This window comes from Vulpes lagopus, chromosome 6, assembly GCF_018345385.1.
Source record: "Vulpes lagopus strain Blue_001 chromosome 6, ASM1834538v1, whole genome shotgun sequence".
Taxonomy (NCBI): Eukaryota; Metazoa; Chordata; class Mammalia; order Carnivora; family Canidae; genus Vulpes; species Vulpes lagopus.
Window position 1 is genome coordinate 71,175,187 of NC_054829.1, and position 26,132 is coordinate 71,201,318.

The window sequence follows — 26,132 nt, forward strand, 5'->3', positions numbered from 1 at the left end:
AAATTTGTGGTTATTTGTTTTAGCAGTAGTAGGAAATGAATACAGCAGGTTATAAATCTGAGGTTGCTGTGGCTGTTCCTGCCATCACATGGCCAGAGCCCATTTCAGAACAAAGCCAAAATAAAGAAGAGACCAGTGAGAAACAAGTTATGGGTGATGTAATTTGAGCATTTGGATCCAGACTTCTTGAAGAAGTAAGTAGTCAAAAAAAAAAAAAAAAAAAAAAAGTAGTCATCTCAGGTTTTTCAATTTTTTAGCCAACACATTTTTTTTTTGTTTGTTTTTTCGTTTCAGTTATTTTTGACCCTGGGCTCTTTCTTACTTATATACAGATGTATGTACAAATATATTTTTAATACCTAAATATTACTTACAATAACCCTGTTATTTGGTAACAATATGCTTATGCTAACCCGCAAAAGTGACTGACTGAGTAAACTAAGGTGTATCCCAAAGATGTAAAATTTTATAGCCATGGGAACTCATGCAATGAAAAAACTGTTTATGTGTGAAAATATTTAGAATATATTAATTTTTTGCTAGAGGAAAAAATTGAAAAAGAGCGTTCACAGCAACATTCAATCATATGAAAACAGTTTCAAAAGTTACAAAAAAAGGGTTTTCCTGTGATAACTGGGAAAGGTTAAAGAAATTGTATTAGCTGCATTCCTCACTGAATGACACAGTATGACACTTGGAACACTTATTAATACCTATGCCGAAAACTGTGTTTTAAATTTAATATGCGGGTGTTATTCTATATGTTGGCAAATTGAACATCAATAAAAAATAAATTTATAAAATAAATTAATAAATAAAAATAAATAAATTTAATATGCTATTGCAAAATACATTGGAGAGGTTTAAAATATTGAAAATTCCCGAGTGAAATAATTATAAAGTAATATTAAGGCACAAATTCTCTATGTAAAAACACAATAATAGTAATATTGTTAATTCTACTTTCAGCTTCACTAACAAAGGTAAATGAAATCAGATAAAAAAAAATGAAATCATATCATATGCAATTACAACCTAGAAAAAGTGAGAACAGGTTACAAGTGTATGCACATTAAAGCACTATTATGGTTCTTTCTTTCTTTCTTTCTTTCTTTCTTTCTTTCTTTCTTTCTTCTTTCTTTCTTTCTCATAATACATCTATGTATCTATCAAATTAATAAGATTGAGAGGCTATAGCATTTGCCACTCTGGGGAGGCAGAGGGTCCTGTGATTTATGAACCATACATACATACAAGTTGTTATTCTAGGCAAGTTAGCTTCTTTGAAGTTTAATTTCTTCATACAAAATAGGGTTATCAATAATTCCTACAGCATAGATTTATTGAAACTACTAAGTGAAATAATCCATATTCTGGTGACACCTGGGTGGCTCAGCAGTTGAGTGTCTGCCTTTGGCTCGACATGATCCCGGAGTTCTGGGATTGAGTCCCGCATCGGGCTCCCTGCATGGAGCCTGACTCTCCCTCTACCTGTGTCTCTCCCTCTTTCTCTGTGTCTCTCATAAATAAATAAATAAAATCTTTTTAAAAATCCATATTCTTCACCTATCAGAATTTGGGTCACTTATACGTATGCACTGAGTATTAGCTACTACTTTTATTATTAATATAATATTGTCATTACTATTAATTTTCTGTATACTATGTGGTCTATTTCCTTTAGTTAGCTCAGATCAACTTTTGTTTTATCATGTTTAATGAGGAAAATGCCATCAATTAATTAGTTTCACTCAGAATAACTTAAAAATCATATTTGTGACTGAAGGAATGTTGTAGGTACTGTTGCCTTTGAAATGAATAAAACTCAGTCTCTGATAGCTAAAGCTTGCATGCTAGTGGGGATACAGTGAGAAATACATGTAAGTCCCATAAAGTTTTAGATTTTCCACATTAGAAATAGACTTAGGGTAAAAACCCTAAGGTACAAAAGAGAAAATGATCAGTGCTACCTGGGCAAGATGGGGACAAGGGCTTGGAGAAGTTTGGGACACTTCAGAGCATCTTGAAATAGAGTGATGTGGCTGAGCGGGAAAGGGCATTCCATACTGAGGGGCCTGTGTCCACAAAAGCACAGAGGCAAGAAGCAATTGCAGGTGCTCAGGGTAACAACTATCAAGGCTGATGGGTAAACTGGGGATGAATTAACCCCACTGGTCAGTAATTGTTTTTTTTAAGATTTTAATTTTAGATAATCTCTATACCCAATGTGGGGCTTGAACGTATTCAGAGATCAAGGGTCGCGTGCTCTACCGACTGAGCCAGCCAAGCACCCCGGGAGTTCTTGACCCTGTACCCCATAGACATGGTAAGTGCTGGGGATATAGTGGTGGTCTCTGGTGTGATGGCACTTACCTGCTGACTGGTCACAGGCTCCTTCTGTGGGAAATGGGGCTTTATTGGAGGGGCAAGGTACATGATGTGATTCCTGTTGCAGGAAAGTCATCTTGGTGGCTGTGTGAAGCAACGTGCGAAGGGCAGTACATCTGAAGATGGAGACTGGCTAGAAGACATTAATTAATTCATCTGAGAGGAGTTCTGTGATGGCTCTACCAGTAAGGTTGGGAAGAAGAAGCAACCTTTGATAGAAAACGTGACCACTAGCCTGAGTCTATAAGTAATGATGACTACATGGACCTGAGGGCTATGGGAGAGGGTCAAACTTGAATGGCCCAGAGTTATGTGATTTGTATGAGAAGTGATATGTCCACTGAGTTTCCAGACAGTGGAGACCCCAGTGTGTGAGCCGGGGCTGAGTTGTGGTGTTCTGAGAGATAAGGCCAGAAGAACTGTGATTACTGTGAGTGGTCAGAATGGATGGAATTTGGGGCACATGGGAAGCATGATTTGTCCTCGGGCTCCAGCATGTGAAACTAAAGGGGAGGTGTTCCAGACAACTCCAAGTTGTTCCATAGGACTATGAGTGGGACCCTTTGCTATGGGGCCCTGGCCTAAGGCAGCCAGTAGAGACCTTCTTGAAGAAGACTGTAGAGAGATGAATGGATAAAGAAGATGTGGTCTATGTATACAATGGAATATTCCTCAGCCATTAGAAACGACAAATACCCACCATTTGCTTCGATGTGGTTGGAACTGGAGGGTATTATGCTGAGTGATATAAGTCAATCGGAGAAGGACAAACATTATATGGTCTCATTCATTTGGGGAATATAAAAAATAGTGAAAGGGAATAAAGGGGAAAGGGGAAAAAATAAGTGGGAAATGTCAGAAAGGGAGACAGAACATGAAAGACTCCTAACTCTGGGAAACGAACTAGGGGTGGTGGAAGGGGAGGTGGGCAGGGGGTGGGGTGACTGGGTGGTGGGCACTGAGGTGGGCAATTGATGGGATGAGCACTGGGTGTTATTCTGTATGTTGACAAATGGAACACCAATAAAAATAAATTTATTAAAAAAAAAAAGACTGTAGAGAAGGCACAAGAAATCTCAGAACATATCACCAGCTCTGGCTCCAGTTTCAGTCTGGGTACTGAGTCCCTCATGCAAGGACTGATAACTAAGGGGTGACAAGGTGTTCCTGTGAAGGTTTGGTGCTGGTTGTTATTCAACAATCTGGTTTTGGCTCCCCTTGGCCTCTCCCAGCTCCAGTAGCTTCTGCTACTCCTTCTAAACTAAACGCACCTTCGCCTTTAGCTTCGGAACCCACTTAGTGGACTGAACGATTTCAGCCATGGAGTATCTTATCCAACTCTCTTCCACTCACTTGAGGTGGGCAGATGGAATGAAATACTCTGCAAGGGGTTTTAACAGTAAACATTATATATTGAGTTGGAATCATGGACATAAAAAGAAAAGTTGGCATTACTATTTCCATCACACTGCTTTTTTTCTTTAGCATAAGCAAGATGGACTCCTTTCCAGGTCCAGACACCCCCACATCTCAGAGCACGTGGATTGGTGACTCTGGTGATTTTAGACTGAGTCTTCTAAATGGTCCACTTCCTCCCATGTTGCCTCATCAGAAGTGGTGATAGCATTACCAAAAGTTAGTCTTTTTTTCTCCTTTTCTTAAGCATCTGCTGTTTAGTGTTAGCAGTATGTGAAATTCTATTTGACACATGTTTGTTCTCTTTCCTCATCTTCTTAGGTTGGACCAGTGGTGCATTAAGGACATTTAACAAATACAAGATGAAATTAGGTTCTAGTCAGGGAGAATGGCTGATAGATCAAATAGGAAACAATGCAATAGACGTGATGCAGTTTTTCGCAGTTTTATACTTAGAAAGAAATAAGGTGTTGCACATGCAAAAAGAATCAGATAGCCTAGTCTGGAATGTGGAGGGTAGAGAAATTCTTCAAATTCAGCAGCAGCAGGTTTTTATCCTGTGCCTGAATCTTGAGAGAAGCAAAGGAGGAAAAATAATAATAAAAAACCCAATAAGATTTGTGGGGAAAATAGGAAATTTAATATTGGATATGATGGGATGTGCAGATGGATAGCAATCCGAGTGACATACACTGTGAAAAGGTTAAGGCACAATTCTAGAATGTAGCTTTGGTTCTAACTATGGGAGTTACTGGATAGAATATCTGCCTTGTCCTGTAAACACACCAGACCCTCAGGGTTAAATGGAGCAAATATATGTGAAGATACTCTATGAGACTGTAACACATTGTGTATGTTCATTATTTCTATTATTATTTTGAGAACTACAGCTTATTGACATCCTTTCTGTGTTTCCTTCAGTCCTATAGAGTAGTATTTTTTTCTCCAGAGAAGTCAATGGTTTCCTCTCTTTGTTCCTGGTACCCCAACCATACCTCCTTCCCTTGCCTGACACTCCCACCACCACCCACCAACTGACACTGAGGTCTGAGGTTTCTGTAAGTCTCTCCCTGCTGTTCTTGTCATTGTGCTCCTGTAAGAACACAGAAATACATTGCAGCATCCTCCAGGCGAGAGTCTGAGATCTTGAGACTGAAGGATTTATTTCCTTTCTGGAAGTTCACAGAGAAGCGATTATTTGTTGCATTATCTTGTCTATAAACTTCTTGGCGAATAATGAGAATCATCTCCCTGCTGAGAGGCTGTTTGTACCAGAACAAATAATAATCACTGTCGCTAGTGTCATATGTGCAGTGCAGGATCACAGTCTCTGTCTCCTGCACAAACATTTCTGGTTGAGTCTGAGTGACCTTCTGGGCCATGCTGGATCCTGTGGGAAAGAGGAGAGGGCATGACACCAGACAGATAAGGCAGGCAGACTCACAAGCTGATCCCATTCCCCAATCATCTTTCTTTTCTTATCAAACTTCAGGCAATATCCATCTGCTTCTTTAGCCCCCATAGCCAGAACCAAAGAGGAGCTAAGATGCCTGAGTTACTAATCTTTCCAATTCCGAGTCCTGTTGGATAGTGGTAAAAGCAAAAATGTGTGCCTTCCTTACCAAGATAGGTGGAAACCACAAGTGCTCACAGCAAACCAGGGCAAGCCATGCTGGCAGCTCTCTCTGCAAGGTGAAACATTCTTTTGTTCTGACTTGAATCTTGGATTTGGTGCTTGGTGACATCACTGCTCCACAACAGGAAATGGTATGTCAGGTGGGCCGTTGGTTGTGTCTCGCTCAAATTTTATCAATGCTTTTTGTCTTTTGCTTCAGAGAATAAAAGCTTGGTTATAGTGCCACCTAAAAAGAGATATCAGAACTATAACTAGTTCTGAGATCAAAATCAAGAAGAGAAGGAGCTGGTAAATTGTTTTTGTGAAGACGTAATCCAGGAGAGAAGAACGGGGTGGATAGGGGAAAAAAAAGGCAAAGCTAATGTAATGACTTCAGCTTTCCCTATCAGCTTTCTTTCTCTCTCTTTTTTCTTTTTTCAAGTCTTGAAGCCATTATCATAATGGTATCTAGGTTGCCATAACTCAGATTTTGGTTATATTATTCTTTGATCAATTCTGTATTTTAATTATTCCTCCAAACTTCCAAGTAGTGATAAAGACAACAGGGGATCCCTGGGTGGCTCAGCGGTTTAGTGCCTGCCTTCGGCCCAGGGCGTGATCCTGGAGTCCTGGGATCTAGTCCCATGTTGGGCTCCTTACATACAGCCTGCTTCTCCCTCTGCCTATGTCTTTGTCTCTCTCTCTCTCTCTGTGTCTCTCATGAATAAATAAATAAAATCTTAAAAAAAAGACAACAGCAACATTCAGAATGTTTTTTTTTTTTTTATTTTTTTTTTTTAACTTTTATTGGTGTTTAATTTACCAACATACAGAAAAACACCCAGTGCTCATCCCGTCAAGTGTCCACCTCAGTGCCCGTCACCCATTCCCCTCCAACACCCGCCCTCCTCCCCTTCCACCACCCCTAGTTCGTTTCCCCGAGTTAGGAGTCTTTATGTTCTGTCTCCCTTCCTGATATTTCCCAACATTTCTTTTCCCTTCCTTTATATTCCCTTTCACTATTATTCATATTCCCCAAATGAATGAGAACATACACTGTTTGTCCTTCTCCGATTGACTTATTTCACTCAGCATAATACCCTCCAGTTCCATCCACGTTGAAGCAAATGGTGGGTATTTGTCGTTTCTAATTGCTGAGTAATATTCCATTGTATACATAAACCACATCTTCTTTATCCATTCATCTTTCGATGGACACCGAGGCTCCTTCCACAGTTTGGCTATTGTGGCCATTGCTGATAGAAACATCGGGGTGCAGGTGTCCCGACGTTTCATTGCATCTGAATCTTTGGGGTAAATCCCCAACAGTGCAATTGCTGGGTCGTAGGGCAGGTCTATTTTTAACTCTTTGAGGAACCTCCACACAGTTTTCCAGAGTGGCTGCACCAGTTCACATTCCCACCAACAGTGTAAGAGGGTTCCCTTTTCTCCGCATCCTCTCCAACATTTGTTGTTTCCTGCCTTGTTAATTTTCCCCATTCTCACTGGTGTGAGGTGGTATCTCATTGTGGTTTTGATTTGTATTTCCCTGATGGCAAGTGATGCAGAGCATTTTCTCATGTGCATGTTGGCCATGTCCATGTCTTCCTCTGTGAGATTTCTCTTCATGTCTTTTGCCCATTTCATGATTGGATTGTTTGTTTCTTTGGTGTTGAGTTTAATAAGTTCTTTATAGATTTTGGAAACTAGCCCTTTATCTGATATGTCATTTGCAAATATCTTCTCCCATTCTGTAGGTTGTCTTTTAGTTTTGTTGACTGTATCCTTTGCTGTGCAAAAGCTTCTTATCTTGATGAAGTCCCAATAGTTCATTTTTGCTTTTGTTTCTTTTGCCTTCGTGGATGTATCTTGCAAGAAGTTACTGTGGCCAAGTTCAAAAAGGGTGTTGCCTGTGTTCTCCTCTAGGATTTTGATGGAATCTTGTCTCACATTTAGATCTCTCATCCATTTTGAGTTTATCTTTGTGTATGGTGAAAGAGAGTGGTCCAGTTTCATTCTTCTGCATGTGGATGTCCAATTTTCCCAGCAACATTTATTGAAGAGACTGTCTTTCTTCCAATGGATAGTCTTTCCTCCTTTATCGAATATTAATGTTTAGAGAAAATTGCAACTAGGATTTTGATACCTAACTGCACTGTTACTTGCTTGAAGAATTTTTTAAAATTTATTTTTTAATTTTTATTTTATTAAGAATACCTGACTTAGGGGGCCCCTGAATGGTTACTTGGTTGAGTGGCTGACTCTTGGTTCCAGCTCAGGTCATGATCTCAGGGTCCTGGGATTGAGCCTCACATTGGGCTCCATGCTCAGAGGGGAATCTGCTTGGGATTCTCTCTTTCCCTCTTCCTCTGTCCCTCCCTGCCCTCCCCACACCCCATGCACGTGTGGGCTCTCTCTTTCTCTCTCTGTAAAATAAATAAATAAATCTTAAAAAAAAAAGAATACCTGGCTTAGGTGGTGTTAAGGAGCTGTACAACTCTACAATACCGGTGGCAAATGTTCCCATAAGGATTTTTGTATACATGGCTTGTGTGAATGAAGAATCAGAACAGTTGGTATACAACTTATTTGGGAACACTCTGTGTTATACACTTGACAGTCATATCATTTTTCCTCATGCATGCATTCTTCTCTGAGGAGGCAACTGACCAAAAATGAAAAGTCACGATGCAAGGAGCCACTCATTTGCATTAGTTTTTGCTTCCTTTTGAGTTTTTTTCAACCAGTCTTAGAAAAGGCCATCTCCGTGGTCCAGCTTTATGTAAATTTTTCCTCTGCATAAAAGAAGAGGAGAAAAATATAAGGTAAAAGCTATCTTGCTGTATAGGGAATGGTGGCCTTAACTCTCTCAATCTATTTATTATTTCCACCTGGGAAATGTGGTGAACATTAGGCATTTGGCCACAGACACCACTCTTAACTTCAGAAAACCTCTTTTTTTTTTTTTTTTTAAAGATTTTATTTATTTATTTGAGAGGGAGAGAAAGTGAGCATGAGCAAGGAGGAGAGGCAGAGGGAGAGAGAAAGGGAGAAGCAGACTCTCTCTGCTGAGCAGAGAGCCTGATGTGGGGTCAGACTGCAGGCCCCTGGGATCATGACCTAAGTTGAAGGCAGATGCTTAACTGACTGAGCCACCCAAGTGCCCCCAGAAAACTTCTTAAAGTACAGTCTGGTGAATTGCTGTAGATGCCTAGTTCTTCCCCCTGGTGATTAAATTTCTGGCATGAGGCAGCCGGGGTGGCTCAGCGGTTTAGTGCCACATTCGGCCCAGGGTGTGGTCCTGGAGACCCAGGATCGAGTCCCACTTCGGGCTCCCTGCATGGAATGGAGCCTGCTTCTCCCTCTGCCTGTGTCTCTGCCTCTCTCTCTCTCTCTCTCTCTCTCTCTCTCTCTGTCTCTCATGAATAAATAAATAAAACCTGAAAAAAAATAAATTTCTGGCATGCCCACCATTTTCTAGGATCACACAACATTGGAAAAAATGTGAATATATTACAGTTTATCCCTTCTTCTCTTCAGTCTTTTTAGAAAAGTCTAGATGGTAGACTGTTTTATCTCCCCATGTCAGTCCCATTGAAGCTATGAATTCACAAATGAGGCTCTCAGGAAGGAATGTTTTCTGCCTCTTGCCTGCATTCACTGTGCACATATGATATTTGGCGATCCAAACCAGAGGGCCTATCTTGCTGTGTTTTGATATTTTCCTGCTCCTCTGGTCTTGCCAATCAGAATTTTAGTATCTTCTATCCATCATCTGGTGAGTCCCTAGCTGCCACAACTGATCTGGTTGTTGAATTCTGAGGATCCAATAAGATAATGTATAAGCAAGAATTTTCAAGTGGGCAAATATGAGCCTGGGCAGAAAGCCACTTTTCTTTCTTTAGTTTCTTTCTTTTCTTTCTTTCTTTCTTTCTTTCTTTCTTTCTTTCTTTCTTTCTTTCTTCTTTTTCTTTTGATATTATATTCAGATGATCCTTGTTTTTGTTTTGGGGATTTTGTTTGTTTTAGGTAAGAACGATTATTTGGTTGGGTCATTTAAGAAATCTAAAGAAGGTAGTGAGCAAAGCCAGATTATAGAATATTAAACAGAAAGGAAGGGTGAAGAGAACAGAAGAAGAGGTTAAAAAATAAGAAGCAGTGCCCCATCCAGGCAGTTTGAGAAGGTCTACTGTGCTTCCTCAGGATACCAACAGTATTTGGCAATAACTGTCACAGATATCTCACAAGAGTCAGCTAATTAGACAATAAAAAGTAAGAACTAGGAGAAAAACATGTGGACAACACATGCCTACTCCCATGTTGTCATAGGGTAACTTCTGGAGGCAGAAACTAAGGCATATCAACAGTTAATGGCCCAAGTGGGAGAAGCTGCTCCAGACATCAAGACACTCCCTCTTGGTTGGGTGGCTCTTGGCTGAAGAACACTGGGGTCTCAGCCCCAGTCACCTCCGACATCTCATGTTTAGTGTTCTCATGACCTCTCTTCCTTATTTGAAAATACTGTGAGCAAAAAAACTTGTAAAAATTTTTTTAAAAAGCTTTATATCTATTTATTATATTCATTTATAATTTTCTTTTGTCAGAGATGATAATGGGACTATTTACTAGGTCCTGAGTCGTGGTCCCAACACAAGGATAAGGCCCAGTGCACTTGAGTGCTCTCTGGGGACCGTGGGCTTCCTTTGGTACAGAGGAGGGTGACTGAGCCTCTCAAGTGGACCCTCTGGATATGCAGGGAGCAGTGGAGCTGGGACTAGCATAGGAGGAGGCTGCTACTCATCCTCTGTGCACCCAAGTCCTATTTAACCAGAACAAAAACCAAGGTACCAGATTATTATAGATGCTTTCCATACCTACATCTGTGGGTCTGAGATACTGTGCAAATAATTATGGTAAATATTAAAATTCTTTTCTCCTTGGATGGTCCCTTTTAGGAAGAACTTTTCTCTTTTTTTCATTTGACGGTTAATTTTCTTAAAAGAAAACATTCAAGAGTGGATTTAAACATTCATTTGTTCTTTGAGTCCCTTCTAAAAAGATAGAGACTAGTTCTTGGAAACCTCTGGATCCTTTGGGTTCCTGATAAATTCTTGCAGTTCAGGTCCCATCTGAAGCCATCAGATCATGAAAGTGGCTTCTAGAAGGTTTTTTATGCTTTGGCCTTCATAAAACCATGGAGGACTTGATTGCAGAATGTGGAAATCTGACCTAGACTCTTCAGATAAAGAAAGGTTTGTTCTCAGTTTTGTTTTTGTTTTTCTTTTGTATGCGTGAGGAACTTAGATGCTGGAACATGGCACAGGTTTTTGCAAATAACTGCTGTCAAAGAATGCAAGTAGTGCCCTCTTCAGGGCAAAGAAATAATAACAGAGGCAATGCCTACGATTTATTCCTCTACACAGAAAGAATTTGGTTTAGTCAAGAAATCTGCTCTGGACCTAATCTGTTTATATAAATTTCAGAATTCTGTTTACACTCAGTGAGCAGAACTTTATATTTAGAATGTACTTTATTTTTCCTTTATCACTGCCTTTAAAAATCCTACCTTTTATCTTGTCTTGCCTTTTCAAATAAGCCTTCTGTGACTAGGTTAGAATGTACTGGTTTTTCCCTGTAATATTTTGTCATGATTATATGATAATTATGAAATAAATTCTAATAATGATACTTGGCTTTACTTAACACTTACCGTATGCCTGGCATTGTGCCAAGAGCACCGAGGAATGCTGAAGTATACAGGGCAAAATTCTGTCCTCATAGAGACTATGACATATTTGGGAGAAGAAAGATTGGTACCTTGAAACAATAGCAAACACTTTAAGAAGGTAAGTCACTAAGAGTCAAATTGTTTGCTTCAGATTCAAGGTCGAATTGTATGATATTAGAAGGAATTCGAGGATTCTCTGTTAGAGATGACCCTTGGAGGAGATAGAGTCCTAATGTGTGCTTATATAGGAATACTATGATTTGGCCAGATTGAGATATACATAAAAGGGAAATTAGGGTGGGTGAAACAAGCAGAAAAGAAATTCAAGAGCTTTTAAGTGTTTATGGTTCAGTAAGGAGGATAGACAGACTGGAATAAAGCTATATTTGCGGAAGAAGTAAGAATGAGGTTTAAATAGTATAGGGTAAGCAGACACAGGGAAGGTGATAATGATATGAAAATTTAGATTCGGTGCATAAAGGTTTTGTGCAACGAAAAGACATGATAACACATTTGCAGTGATTGTAGTTTCATGAATGTGATCTGTTTCACCTTTTTTTGAAAAAATAAGGTTGACATCTTCTGTGTTTCCAATTAATCACTCAAGTACCCACCTGCTGTTATTAGCAATCAGCCCAGTAAAATTTGCTTTGAACTCTCTTCTGTTCTTTCTCTATTAAATTTTCAAAGCGTATGTTAATTTTGTCTTTCCCCAAAATAGAGCCCGAAGCAAGGACTTGGGTGAAGGTAATTTATTTAGAAAGAGATCTGAGGCAGCAGGAGTGAGAAAATTGGTAGCATAAGATTGGGGCTTGATTCTGCCAAGTTCTTCTGGGAAGCATACAGGATTTGCCTCTTGGGGACCTGGAAAGCAAGAAGCTAGAGCATGCCTAGGGCTTCTCTCCCTACTGGTTGGGCCTTGCCAGCAGGGGCGATAGTTCTCCTATACTTTCAGGCTGTGCTTGTGGATAGCCCAAGTGAGCTCCTGAGGAATCAGAGAAGGCTCTGGGGTAGGAAGTAAAAAAAGAAATACACAGTGCATGTGTGATGTTGGGTGCTATCAACTTAAGATGAGTCCAAGTGTCCAGAGAATTATCTACATACCCACTGATAAAATCAGAGCTGGGCATTTGAACATGACCACAAAGCACATGAGATCTTTGTTACAATGCTTTCTTTGCACTACTCACATGGGGGCTTGCCCTGTATTATTTTCACTATGTCACTGAGTCTTCAAGGTTGTGGCTGGTTGAAATCTATATAAAACACTTGCATGACATGACTTTCAGGCCCTACTTCTTTAACTGATACCAAGGCTATAATTGAAAGTCTTCTCCCTTCTCCACTAATTTCTCTAGATTTCCCTGCCATTGGACAGTACTTTAGTGGACTTAGATTTCTGCCTGATAGGGTGACCCAGACCTGCATTGTTGAGGGGTCTCAGTTCTTGATTACTTTGTCCTTTTCAGGCCACAACCACCACCTGCTGTTATTGAATATGAAATACCCCCTGAGAAACCCTGATTCCAGACATATCCCTCCTTGCCCTCATTGGGTAATAACAACCAGATGCTTCATGATAATCAAGGTCAATTGGCCCTCCTTTCTTTGCCTGCTGGCCCATTGACCAAGGAATTAAAAATGGCCTAGCCAGTAGTCACAGCTACAGGTTTAGTGCAACACTTACTGAATCCTCTGGTGGAAGCATTCTTTCCCCGAGTCCTGGGACTTCTAATCCAGCAGGGCCTAGGGCTGTGGGAAAGGGACTCAAAAATTCTGGAAATGAGTTACAGGGAGTGATAGCAGAAGAGTCTAGTCTACTTCCATCTATTCATTTCTAAATTTGTATATTTTAGCTAGGGTGTCACAGCACCATATATCAGCCATTGGTTTAATGAATATTATCACTTCCGGAATATACATTCCAACCATTAAGGGTGATGCCATTGAACTGGCTTCTTAACTGACCCTTTAATAGACCATTCTATCATGGCTCTAAGGTCATCTGATCTAGGTACCATGAGTCTAGGTCATCTTTTTGGTCTGTGGTAGGACCAGTGGATCCCTTTCTTGGTTATGCCTTCAACTGTCACACCCTTTGTGTTCTGAAATGGGTACCTTGCATGCCTAGGTGGCTCAGTCGGTTAAGCATCTGCCTTTGGCTCAGGTCATGATCCCAGGAGTCTGGGACTGAGTCCCAGATTAGGCTCCCTACTCATCGGGGAGTTTCTCCCTCCATCCCTCTCCTTTTCCTTGCAGTCTCTCTCTCAAATGAATAAATAAAATCTTAAAAAAATGGATACCTTATTCAGAGAGATTCGGTTTTGGACATGGATGGACAATTAAAAGAACAAGCACCAACCAGCAAAATGGAAAAGGTTAAGAATTTTAGAGGTATGTGCTCCTAGGCAAATTATAAATGTTTACTGGACAAAGAACTTGTCTGATCTGTCATGTATACTATACAAAGTGATGAGGGTTACATGTGACAGAATGCGTGAAGATACTTCATAAAACTGGAAAGCACTGTACATATTATTTTTACTCTTATCTTAAGGATTATAGTTTGCAGACATCCATATCTGTGTGTTTCTTTTATTCAGATATAAGGAGGTTTTATTCCAAGAGAAGTAAATGATTTCTATGTTTCTGGTACCCTAGTCACCCCCCAACCAACCTCTGCACAGACACTGAGGTCTGAGGTTTCTGTAAGTCTCTCCCTGCTGTTCTTGTCATTGTGCCTCCATGAGAGCACAGAAATACGTTGCAGCATCCTCCAGCCGAGAGTCTGAGATCCTGAGACTGAAGGATTTGTTTCCTTTTTGGAAGTTCACAGAGAAGCGATTATTTGTTGCATTCTCTTGTCTATAAGCTTCTTGGCGAATAATGAGAATCATCTCCCTGCTGGGAGGCTGTTTGTACCAGAACAAATAATTACTGTCACTAGTGTCATACATGCAGTTCAGAGTCACAGTCTCTGTGTCCCACACAGATATGTCTGGTTGAGTCTGAGTGACCTTCTGGGCCATGCTGGATCCTGTGGGAAAGAGGAGAGGGCATGACACCAGACAGATAAGACAGGCAGACTCACAAGCTGATCGCATCCCCAACTATCCTTCACCTTGATCCAAACCCCAGGCACCACATATCAGCCTCTCCATAGCTGGGCTCTGTGGTGATGCAGTTCCTGTACTACGACTCTCTCCTTCTCAGCCCCGTTAGATAACAATACATGCGAAGACCTATGCCTCCCTTACCATGACAGGTGGACACCACGACTGCCCACAGCAGGCTGACAAGTGGCATGCTGACAGCTCTGCTCTGTAAGGTGAAGAAGAATCTCTTGCTCTGATCTGGGCTCTCTTCTGTGCTCCGCACTTCAGAGCAGGAAGTGATCTGACAGGTGGGTGGTTGATTTTATCTCACTGCGGAAAGTTTTCCATACTTTTTGGTTTCCTTTTCAGAAAATAGGCCTTTGGTTCTATCGTTCCAAAGGAAAATGTAAAACATTTCCTGAGTTCTTGTATTCTGGGATGAAAATAAAGGAGAGGGAAGCTGGCAAATTTATTTCTGATATGTTCCAATCTTGGAGAGGTGAGTGGGACCTGGGGTGGTGGGCAGATGTGGCAGGGTTTCCTTTGCAACCATGGCAAACTCTGTAATTTTTCTTTCTTTTCTTAAAAAACAAAAATGACAGAACAAGTATGATAAATATGAACAATTAGTTATGAGTGATAAGAAGATACCTGTTATAGTAATGTATTCATTACATTCAGAATGTAATATTCAGAAATATTACATATTTCTACAACTTCTTCACCTAAAGAATGAGAAAAAGATCGATGTTTGTAACAGAAAAAAAGCACTGACTAGACGTGGAAGTGGAACATGTGTCTAGCTGTGCTCGTATTTTCTATGGATTCTTAAAAAAATAAGCCCTTGTTTGTGGTGCACCAGGAAACTCTACAAGAACGACTGTAGGAGTTCTTACGGCACTGAGTTGCCTCACACAACTCATAGGAAGAATTGTTCTCCTCACTCTTATTCCATTCTCATTAAAAAGCTATACTGTGATTCCTTAGAATTTTGATTTTACAGAGGGAGTGACAGAGATTCTCATGTAATGCCAGTGTTGGAGTCCTCAAGGTGGGAATGTGGATGGGATCCTGTCACAGGATCCTGTCACAGAGGAGGCAGTGTCCGAGGAGCACAGGTTCTTTGTGACACAGAGGTAGGTGGCTGAGTCTCTTCACTTAAATGCGTAGGGGTTGTGACAATTGGAATCAGCCCTGAATGAGGCTGTGAAAATCTCTTGTGCCCCAAAACCCAGTTTGATAACAGTAGAAGTATTTCTACTATATCATCTCTATCCTTGTACCCTGATTTGAATTCCTGTATTTTGGTTTTTGGATCCCAGAAAGTCAGCTCCAATACAAGGATTTGTGTATAAGCAGATTATTTGCTGGTCATTCCAAGAAATGTTGGTAGGAAGCAAATCAGGGAAGGGAAGGAAGCCAACACAGGATGTTGTCAACAAGCCAATTATTGCTATTGGCAGTTGGAGCTTAATCTAGCTGGAAACTCTGGAAGACGGCATAGCACACCCTTTGGAGTTATTCCAAGTGAGGCATGAAGGAACTGGAGAATTCATCCATAAACTCATTGTCCATCACTGAGTGAGGGATGCTTTGGGGGCATTAACTGTCCAGCACATCTGGCTAGCCCTGCACACTGGCCACATGTATTCCCATGGCCAGAAAATAGCTCCTGAGAGTTGCTGGGTTTTTCAGTGTGTAGAGGTGACTGTCAAGGGGATATGAGTAGAACACCAACAGATCTGTACAGCCCATCCCTTGCACTGTTGAGATCCACTTATGCTCTATGTCAAATCCACTCAGATCACCAGTTCTTTAAAAACAGATTAACAAAAGGATTAGTGAGGCAAATTGTAATTGCAATAGTTGATTTCATGATTGTAATTCATATTTATTATCTATCTGCCTTTTATACCATTCTTGATCCTCCCAACCTTTGGCTAATACATCGATTGGTCTAAGTTTCTATCTCAGATAGATAACCAAGATATTTATCCCCAAGGGGTCCAAGTCCCTTATTATTCTTCCTTTGTCAGATAATAGTTGCTACAATTGCCTTTTTATAGTAATCACTGCCACAAAAGCACTAAAAGTCATCCCAGGGAGTCCTCTGAGGTTTAGCCATATTTCTCCAGCTCCCACTAGATAGCAATCATCCTATATCTTCATGATAATCAAAATTTATTACCATTGCCAATGTAGTAACTCCTTTCTTGTCCTTCTGGTCTTCTGGTGTGAGAACCTCCAAATGATCAAGTGGTATATATAACTCTAGGTGAAAACTTCTGTGTTTCCCTGATAGTAGTATCCTCCTTTCCTTTTCCTTCAAAGGGAAACAGGACCTCTAGTCCAGAACAGTGTGAGAACAGGAAGCATCAACATCCAAATGAGTTGATGGGGAGATAGTCCCACTTCTACTTCTTGGCTCCCAGGTCCATGTATGTTTATCTAATAGAAACATAGCATCATAAATAATAGCTCTCCAAGCTCTCAGAGCACTATCCCTAACTGGGGCTTTACCTGACCTGTAAGTGATCATTCCAATGTGGTTTGTGGATCAGTGGCATCAGTATGCCCAATGGTCACATGTCCATTGTCATACCTCTTTGCTATTAAGTAGATTTGTTGATGCAAAGGGATGTGAAATCTGATAATCATCCTGATAATCAATCAACCAGCCACTCTGAGCTCTCAGTTCATGCTGCTGTGCAAGGCAGTTTGGAGGGAAGGCAGGTCATGCCCAGAGTATGCATTAACCCAATAAGAAAAGATTTCTGCTACCTCCAGAGTGGAAGTGGTCCAGTGCAATCAACATGGCAACCAGTGGCTACTTGGTCTGCTTGAGAGGTGATTGCATATTGAAAGCTCAGTGTTGTGTCTGCTGCTGACAGGTTGGATATTTGGCAGGAAAATAGCTAAATCCAGTGTAGTGAGAGAATACCCACACTTCTGGGTTCATGGAGAACTTCTGTCACTTTGGCTAATTTGTTCACAAGCTTACAGGCTAGTGTGGATGGATCATCTTGCCTATGTGCTCATTGAGCACTTTCTTGTAGTGGATGCTCTGTGGTGGATATTGATGTGAGGCATAATGATGCCAACGCTGCCTACACTCATTGTCCCTCAGTTCGCAGTTATACCAAATGTGACTCACCCTCCTCCCATTCACCTGCTCAGGGTTCTGACCCTAGAGAAGAGCAGATGCTGGACCCTTTTCAAAGACCTCCAGCTTACAACTTCTGGTTATTCCCTCTTTGACTCTTCCCTAGCCAGCCAGTTGAAATTTACCCTCTTTTTGGGAGGAGCCAGATTTTCAGTCATGCTGTATGTTATGTTTACTATCTGTCCTCTATAAACTTTATACCATTTCCCCTCAGCTTTTGGTACTTGATCTTCTAAGTCAGTCTTTTCAGAGTGTCAAAATATATTTTCTTTCATTACTGGAATTTGATGGTCACGGCTTTTAAGATTTTGTATTTTCGTTATATTTGTAAAAGTCTACAAAGGAGCTCAAGGGCAAAAATTTTATTCTGTTCTTTTGTTCTTTAGTGCTTTCTCCTTTCTTACATTGAGCCTCAGGAGTTTGGACTAGTTTTAACAGAGTAAAGGCTTCACATTGAGAAACAAAATACATTAGATGGTATTTGAAAACATTATCCCTCTGCCCATGGTCTTCAAGTGAAATATTTGACATCAGATCATAAAAAGTCCCTCACACTTCCCTTTGTTCAAAGTTAAAGTCAGTGCCTTGAGCCCTTGTAGAAGAAGATGCAGGGCTAAGGAGGGTTTGGGTGCTGGGCCTGGGTGCCTGAGCAGCACTGTGCTGTTCGCTGCACACAGGAATGTGGTTGAATCATGGAGGTGAGAATCTTCCATGTGCAGGGAAAAGTACTGATCCTCCCTGTTAAGACTCATTGTGAATCTTCCACTGATCTTCTCTTTCTTGTTTGATTGTATTTGTATCAGAACGTGGAGGCTTTCCCCAGGACAGTGCCTAAACCATTGGAAGAAAGCTGAAGTGTTGCCTCTGTAACTGCAGTTCATTGTGAAGCTCTTGCCTTCTTGGACTTTCAGGTAGGGAGGGCTCTATTCCATTAGTGGTTGTCCATTTGACCCTGTTCAGGAGGAATGAGAAGACTTTCATGTATGAGAAAATGTTTATGTTTTCTTTTAATTATTTTCCATTCCTTAGAATAAACCACAGAGGGACCCCTGGGATCCTTGTCGACTTCATTTCCAGAGTTGTACCATATCCTTTGCTTGGCCCTTCCCCTCCCCCTCACTCACAGTTTAGCTCACAGGAGCATCAGTAATGCCCTCTGGAGAATCGCAATTCCTGCTTTTTCCTGGAGGCTCTGAGGATTCATTTGGAAGCCTGGAACTGACCATGTCCAGTGGGAGTGGTTCACTGTTCTAGATTCTTCCACTTCTTTTGGTTTGGAAGCTTGAGTGATCTTCATTCTGTTTTCACAACTAATCAAAATATGAATTGTCACGTCAGACTCATCACTGAATATCCTCTTTCCTGCCTCTCCCATCACAGCCAATCACTTCTGCCGATGGAAGCACTGCACCAATGTGGTCTGAACTTCCTTATCAAAACAGTGTTTTTTTCATTTTTTCCTCAATACAATGTGACTCATTATGGTAGATCAAAGGAAAACAACATACAAAGAGGCAAAAGCAAACAAAAAAGAAAGAAAACAAAACATAGTGTTAAAATATTCTCTAGTGACTGTCTGAATATTCTTAGCACCTGGAACTTTTCCTCCCGCTCCTTATCTTTAACGGAAATCTACAAAATTCTTTGCCTGGTTGACTCCTGACAACATTCTGAGGGATTTAAATCAAGGGTGGAGAAAAGACCTGATCCTTTTCCCTCAGTTGGTTAGGGTCTGCCATGGCTTCATTATATCTTTCAATCTGAACAGGTTTAAATCGGCTGAAACAGACCTTTTCCAAATTCTTGGAAATATATTCTGAATATATTCTGAAAATATAAAGGAGGGAAATATAATATCTTTTCTTTTAATATATTCTCAGATGTGAGAAAGCAACCTGGTATTTGGCTAACACTGAAAATGCTCCTGTGTGTCCTGCTAACCTGTCAGTGAGAGGGAGGGGAAGGGCCAAGGCAGGTATATGTGCAGCTCTGGAAATGAAATCTACAGGGATCCTAGGAGTCCCTCAGGGGTTTATTGCAAGGAATATAAAGTATATATGGAAAATCCTTTTTTTCCCCCAAAGATTTTATGCATTCATTTGAGAGAGAGAAAGAGCATAAGCAGGAGGGAGGGGCAGAGGCAGAGGGAGAAGTAGACTCCTTGCTGAGCAGGAGTCTTGGCTCCTTGGTCTAAGGCTCCCAGAATCATGACCTAAGCCAAAGGCAGACACTTAACCAACTGAACCACACAAGCACCCAATAAGGAAATCTTTTTAAAAAAATGTGCTTTTGCAAAAATCTGAGTGTTTCTTATATCTCAATTTGGGCACCCGTGCAAATTCCAGTAATTTCTTATATTAGTTTTTGCATATTAGTTATGAAACCCTGTTTTATGGTTTCCCATATTTGCAGAAAGGATTAGGGACTAGAAGAAAAGAGATTAAGGAAGAAAGTTTTCTTCTATTCTTTGCATCCAATCCTCATTCTAGTGATTCTAGGTACCTCCTCAGCTACATTCCCTGGACAAAGCCCTGGCCCTAGTACATCTACCTCCATCCTTCCCAACTTCCTTCTTTCACTTCTTACTCTGGCCTGAGGTAAGTGGCTGGAAGTTGGTAATGAGTACAGAGCTGTGATCTTCTTTGATGTTAATTGTGGATATTAGTTTTCTATTCCTCATATATAAAATTACATACCCCTTCTTCCAGTATTTTTCCTGAAGTGCAGTGTAATTGTAACTCAGGTTGAAGTTAGCTCCCTCTCAGAGATGCAGTCAGAGCTAAGCTGTGCTCTACCTTCCCCTGTCCTCTGGTTTCCGCTTATGAAACAAAAAACAGACACGTGGGGGTGGTCACTGGATGATCTGGTTATTTGTAAGTTGGTACAACTTCCTGATACCATGGTGGTTCTTTTTCCCAATCAGAACACTGTCAAATCTCATTCAATCTGGAACCACAGAAATGCTAGCAAAATTTCTAGGTGTCTTCCTTAAGATTTTCTCTCTCCTGGTAAGGATACTTACCAGGAACATTCTCAAAGGTGGGAATTTAGTCTGGGAAGAATAGAAGGAATCATTTCAGTTGTTTGGAAGAAGTAACAATGATATGAGAGTTTCTCTGAATTTTTTTCTTTCCTGTCTCAAGTATGATGATTTCAACATTGCAGGTAGGTGCTAATGGGAATGTGTCTAGTTAAAGGTGGGTTGACAAATTTCCCAAGCAATGATAGGCATAGATTGTAGTAGGTCAACTGTTGAGCGCCCGCTACCAGAAGTTCATTTGACTTAATCCGGTGGGGATGTTTAATAAAATGTTACAAAATAGAATATTCGAATTATACAGTTAAGGAGACTAGAAAAACACATATAAAGTTAACTAACTCTAGAGGGCAGTGTGATATAGGCATCAGCACTTAACACTATAAGCAAAGTACAGGACCAAAGTATTTGCAGTTACAAATGAATAGCTTAGTAACTGGCATAAGATCTAGGAAGAAAAATCATATGAATATCCTCATTGATGCAGAAAAGGCATGTGACAAAATACAACACACATTCATGTTAAAAACACTGAAAAAGGAATTACTAACGAGTTTCTTAATATAAAAAAAAATACATATGCCCAAACCAGCACTTACTTATGGGGAAATGCTAGAAACTTCCCTATGAAAGTTAGGAGAAGGACAAAATCTGCTATCTTAGCCACTATTTAACATTGTGTTGGAGCTACTAGATAATGTGGCCATCTCAGAGAAAAAGAATTAGAAGCATAAGAATTGGAAAGAAAGAGGTAAAATGTCATCTGAATATCTGCAGATGAAATGAGTGTATGCCAGAACACTTAGAAAGAAAAAAACCACTACCAAAAGAAAGGTTATAATATAAACAACAACTTAAATACAGCCTTCACACACAAAACTAAAAAAAAAAAAAACAGTTAAAGGAACATGTGGAAGAAAAAGAGCACGTATTCTATTGCATAAAAGTAAAAAGAAAGAGAAAGGAAGGAAAATTCTTAAGTGCAAACTAAGAGGAAGTAGATGGATCAATTAAATGGAATGGCAGGTAAATAAATAGGCCCCATTGTATATGGATACTTAGTGTATGATAGACAGCATCTCAAATCAGTGTGTTAGTGTGTGTGGTTGTGGGAGGGGGGAATGACTCCTCCATATGTTGTAATAACTTGTATCTCTTCTAGATACTTCTATTAGATTGTGACAGTGTCCTATTTTAGACCAGTAGTCTTCAAACTGGGGTTTGTGTACTTTCAGAGTTGTGTGAAGACTTCCCATGGGTTATACAGACATAGATAATTCTAAAGGAATCCAACTGTATATATGACTTTCTTAAAACTGGTCTGCTGTAGAACATGCTTGAGATCCAGATGTCATGCTGTTGCTGTATTCCCATTTCCCTTTCCACTCTACCCTTCGGTTAAAAAAAATAAACGTATATATCTCAACCATCCTGAACTTTACTATGGTGTATTATTCCTCTAGAGTGCCAAAATCTCTAAGGTACCACACAAGGAGATAATTCATTGGCTTTTCAGAGAAAGAGTTCTTAACAGCTAAGTAAGAACAATAACAAGACATGGATATATTTCAAATAGGCAACAACCTCGACAAGATTCCTTGTATCTATCTGTTTATCTGTCTATCTATCTATCTATCTATCAATCAATCATCAATCTATCTATCTATTGTCTCTCAGTCATCTTAGAATTAGCATTTAGAAATGAAATGGTCATGGCAGGGGAAAGGGAAACCTTTCCTTTCTTCCCTTCTAGGTTTTTTCACTTGTCTAATAATTAAATTGACATAAGACAGATTAACAGAAGAAAAGCATTTATTTGTACACATAGGAGCTCAAAGATATATGAGTTTCAAAGAAGTGAACAAAGTAGGTGGCTTTTCCATCTTTTATACAAATAAACAATACATTTGTCAAGAATTGACAAAACAAAGGGGTTTGGGATTGAAGTAGTACATTAATAAAGAAGTAGTAAGTTTTGTTTAGAAAGCCTTCCAGGCCTTAAATTCCCTCTCTCCAGTAGTAAGGATAGTTTTTACTGTCCAGGTGCAGGAAGGGTACCCCTTCACATGGGGAGTTTATTTCCTGCTTTCAGGGGGACAGAGAGGGTCAGAGTATCCTCCTTGCCCTGGCTGTCTCTTAAGTCTCTTTAATTCAAAATAATCAATATGCCATAGTGGCATAATTTGGGGTGGCCTGCCCTGAGCCCCATTATTGCCACAGGAATGCCAGCATGTGACATCATTATTTGAACTGAAAAATGAAATCAGACTTTTTCTAACAGGAAATAAATCTTGTGTGGCTGGTTTGTGTGATAGTGTGGGGTATGAAGAGAATTATAGAAGACACCAAGGTATGTATTTGGCTCTAAATAAGTAGGTACATTATACTGCCTTTTTTTTTTTTTTTTAAGATGGAGAAGAGCAAAGGAAGAGCCCTTGGGAGGGAGTTAGGTATTATGTTTCGGATATGTTAAATATTAGATGCCAGTTAGACATTCAGTATAGATGTTATACAGATTACAGTATGTATGAGCCTGGCTTTCAATGGAGAGGGCTGGGTTGGAGATGTAAATTTGTGAGTCATCAACAGCTAAGTCTGTGGTAATTAAAGCCATATTCCTAGATGAGATCGTAGGGGAGGTAGAGCTCTACTCTTAGGGTCTCCAGCTGGGCCTGAAAATTAAGTTGACATAAACAGATTAATAGGGGGAAAAGCAGGTGAATTTTATTTAATAATGTGTACGTGTACAGGGAAGCCTTCATGGAAAAATAGGGACTCCATGAAGTAGATAGGCCTGAATGCTTATATGCTGAGTTGAACAGAATGGCAACTATGGATAAGGAGCTAGAGCACATGGGTAGAGTAAAGGGGAAGAGAAGAGTGATTTCAACAAGGTCTGCTTGCACAGATTTCCCATCTCTTGTGTTATGAATGCTTCTTTTCTGGGATAGGAAGGATGTCTTTCATACAGGAGTTTCACCTCCTGCTATCGGGAAGAAAAAGAGGTGTCAAGGGGTTGTCGGAGAGCTCTTCCTGCTCCTGCTGTTTTCCAAGTGCCTTCAGTTCAAAATAACCAATATGTCAAAGTGGAATATTGGAGGGGCATGTCCCGAACCCCTTAAAATTATTTAAAAAGAGGATAAGCGTAGATAGAGAATATGTTTGAGAACTTAACCCTGAGACAATGCAACATGTAGAGGCCAGTCCAAGAGGAGAGGTCTAGAAAAGGAGACTGGGCAGGATTGGTTTGGGAGGTGGAAAATGAACCAGGAGAACACGGAGTCCCAGAATTTGGGCAAGATAGGTTTCAAAGACAGAAAGAGAGTAGCTGTAATGTCCCATTCTTCTGAGATTCAGTAACATAAGGAATTGTAATGGATCATTGGAGTTATTGATCAGAAACTCATTTGGGACCTTAGCAAGAATAATTTCAGTGGAATGGTAGGAATGAAAATCTGACTGGAAGCGGTTCAAGTATAAAGGGGATAGGGTGTAGAGATCATAAATCTAGAAAACTTTTTAAAGTAATTTTGTTATTAAGAAAGATAAGGAACAGGGGATCCCTGGGTGGCTCAGGGGTTTAGCGCCTGCCTTTGGCCCAAGGCGCGATCCTGGAGTCCTGGGATTGAGTCCCGCGTCGGGCTCCTGGCATGGAGCCTGCTTCTCCCTCCTCCTGTGTCTCTGCCTCTCTCTCTCTTTCTATGTCTACCATAAATAATAAATAAATAAATATTAAAAAAAAAAAGAAAGACAAGGAACAAAAAGGGTGTAAACTATTTTTACCCATGGAGCCACTAATTCCAGTTCTAGGATGCTGTCCTAATGAAATGATGAAAAATGTAAATTAATATTTAGATTTAAGGGGCACTTAGCTGTCTTGGTTGGTGAAGCATGTGACTCTTGATCTCCGGGTTGTGAGTTGATCCCCACATTGAGTGTAGAGATTGCTTAATAAGTAAATGAATGAATGAATAAGTAAATAAGGAAGTAAATAAATAAATAAATAAATAAATAAAATTTAGGTTTAAGATGGTTACCATAATGCTATTTAAAATTATTTAAAATTGGAAATAAAGAATAAAAATATCCTCAAACAGGAAAATTATAAAGTTAAGTGAGGTATACCTATGACGTAGAGTAGATCATCAATCAGCTTCCTCTATGAATGTGAGGTTTTAAATGGCAAAAGTGTGTGACTGTTAATAAAAAAAGATAAAATTGTTCCTATAAATATGATGTAATGATGTGCAAAAAAGTGAAAGAGAAACAAGTAAAAATGGGTGCTTATCTCTGTGGCAGAGCTGTGAATGTTTTTAGTATTTTTCCAAATTTTTCCAATCAGAAATTCATAAACATAGTCAGGATTAACATGACTCATATTCACTATAATGAAGGTAATCTGGTAATTATCTGCCTTTATATAATTCTAATTATTTTGACTAGAAAATGCTTCTATGCACCATAAATTCAGTTCATAAAATAGTGCAAAGTTTCTCCCTACCTTTGGCTGTATTAATTATGGATCTTTTGGTTGTAAATGGTAGGCTCTCGACCCTTGCTGGCTTATTCTCCAGAGGCCCATGCTGGCTTATTCCCTAGTAGCTCTAGGCGGAGCTGGATCTATGGGCTCAGATGCTGCTCTCAGAAATCTTTGTCCATATCTCAGCACTGTCCATTCTCTGTCTCTTAGACTAAGATGTGAATGATGCTCCCAAATGTACTTTGAATAACTTGTACAACTCACAAAAATATGGAGACTCTACTGGAAAGAAAAAACATGAAAGCCACAGATGTCTACTTCAAGAAATCTGTCTGCAAAGCAGTTATACTAATTTATTTCTTGCATCTTTGTGTTGACTCTCTTTTCCACACTGGTTTCTAGTTTTGAGATGCTGTAAGCCTATTCTAATAATAAATCTTGAGTGTGCCCTTTTGGACAAATGTCTGTCCATGGACCATCCTGTTTCTCCTCTCTTTTTTTCTGAATTGTTCTTGGTCTTTTCCAGTGTTCAAGATCCTACATGAGTCTATTTTAGCATCGCCTGACAATCTGCACCAAGAAAATCTTCACTAGAAAGGAACAGAGGTTCCCAAGTGAGAGGGATTTTTCTGATACTATTGATTGCTTTCCCAGGATGGATTGTAGATATTTGTTGAAGATAAATGATTTGTGCAAACTTTGACTGAAGTATATATAGAAAGCCTTCTATCTGATAACATAGATTTCTCTTTCTCACTGTTGACAGTTTCTAATTTTAAAGAATGCCCTTCTTCTCTGAATGATGTGGAAATAAGATGGAATCACCAAAAGGCAGAACCACCATTTCACTATAGTGTTGATGTCTACTTTTTAAAGTGTTTACTTGATTCTCAAAATCTGCACCAAGTAGTGGAAAAACAGAGCTACAACATCCCTAAAAATTTAGCATATTGCTGCCTGAAGAACCATTCTGTTTTATGTACACCAAAACATATTTTTCTAAGAGTAAACCAAATTAGACACCAAACCTGTTTGTGATGATAAAAGAAAGACACAGGGGGGTGAAATTAGAGTTTAGCCTTAACGTCTGAGGACTTTCTGCCTGGTTTATCTTTATGGCAATTCAATCCCCTGAACAGCAAGAAAGTAGACAGGAACATTAGCTGAACCACGTCGGCACAGGTTCAAAAGAAGGTAAAATCTCATGTGA

General features: G+C 39.9%; 1 pseudogene and 1 gene segment (V, D, J or C); both read right to left on the reverse strand.

Annotated features, from left to right (window-relative positions):
• The window catches only part of LOC121493205, a 439,102-nt gene that overhangs the window by 267,873 nt on the left and 145,097 nt on the right, over window positions 1–26,132 (reverse strand).
• On the reverse strand, window positions 4,887–5,475 carry LOC121493210 (annotated as a pseudogene).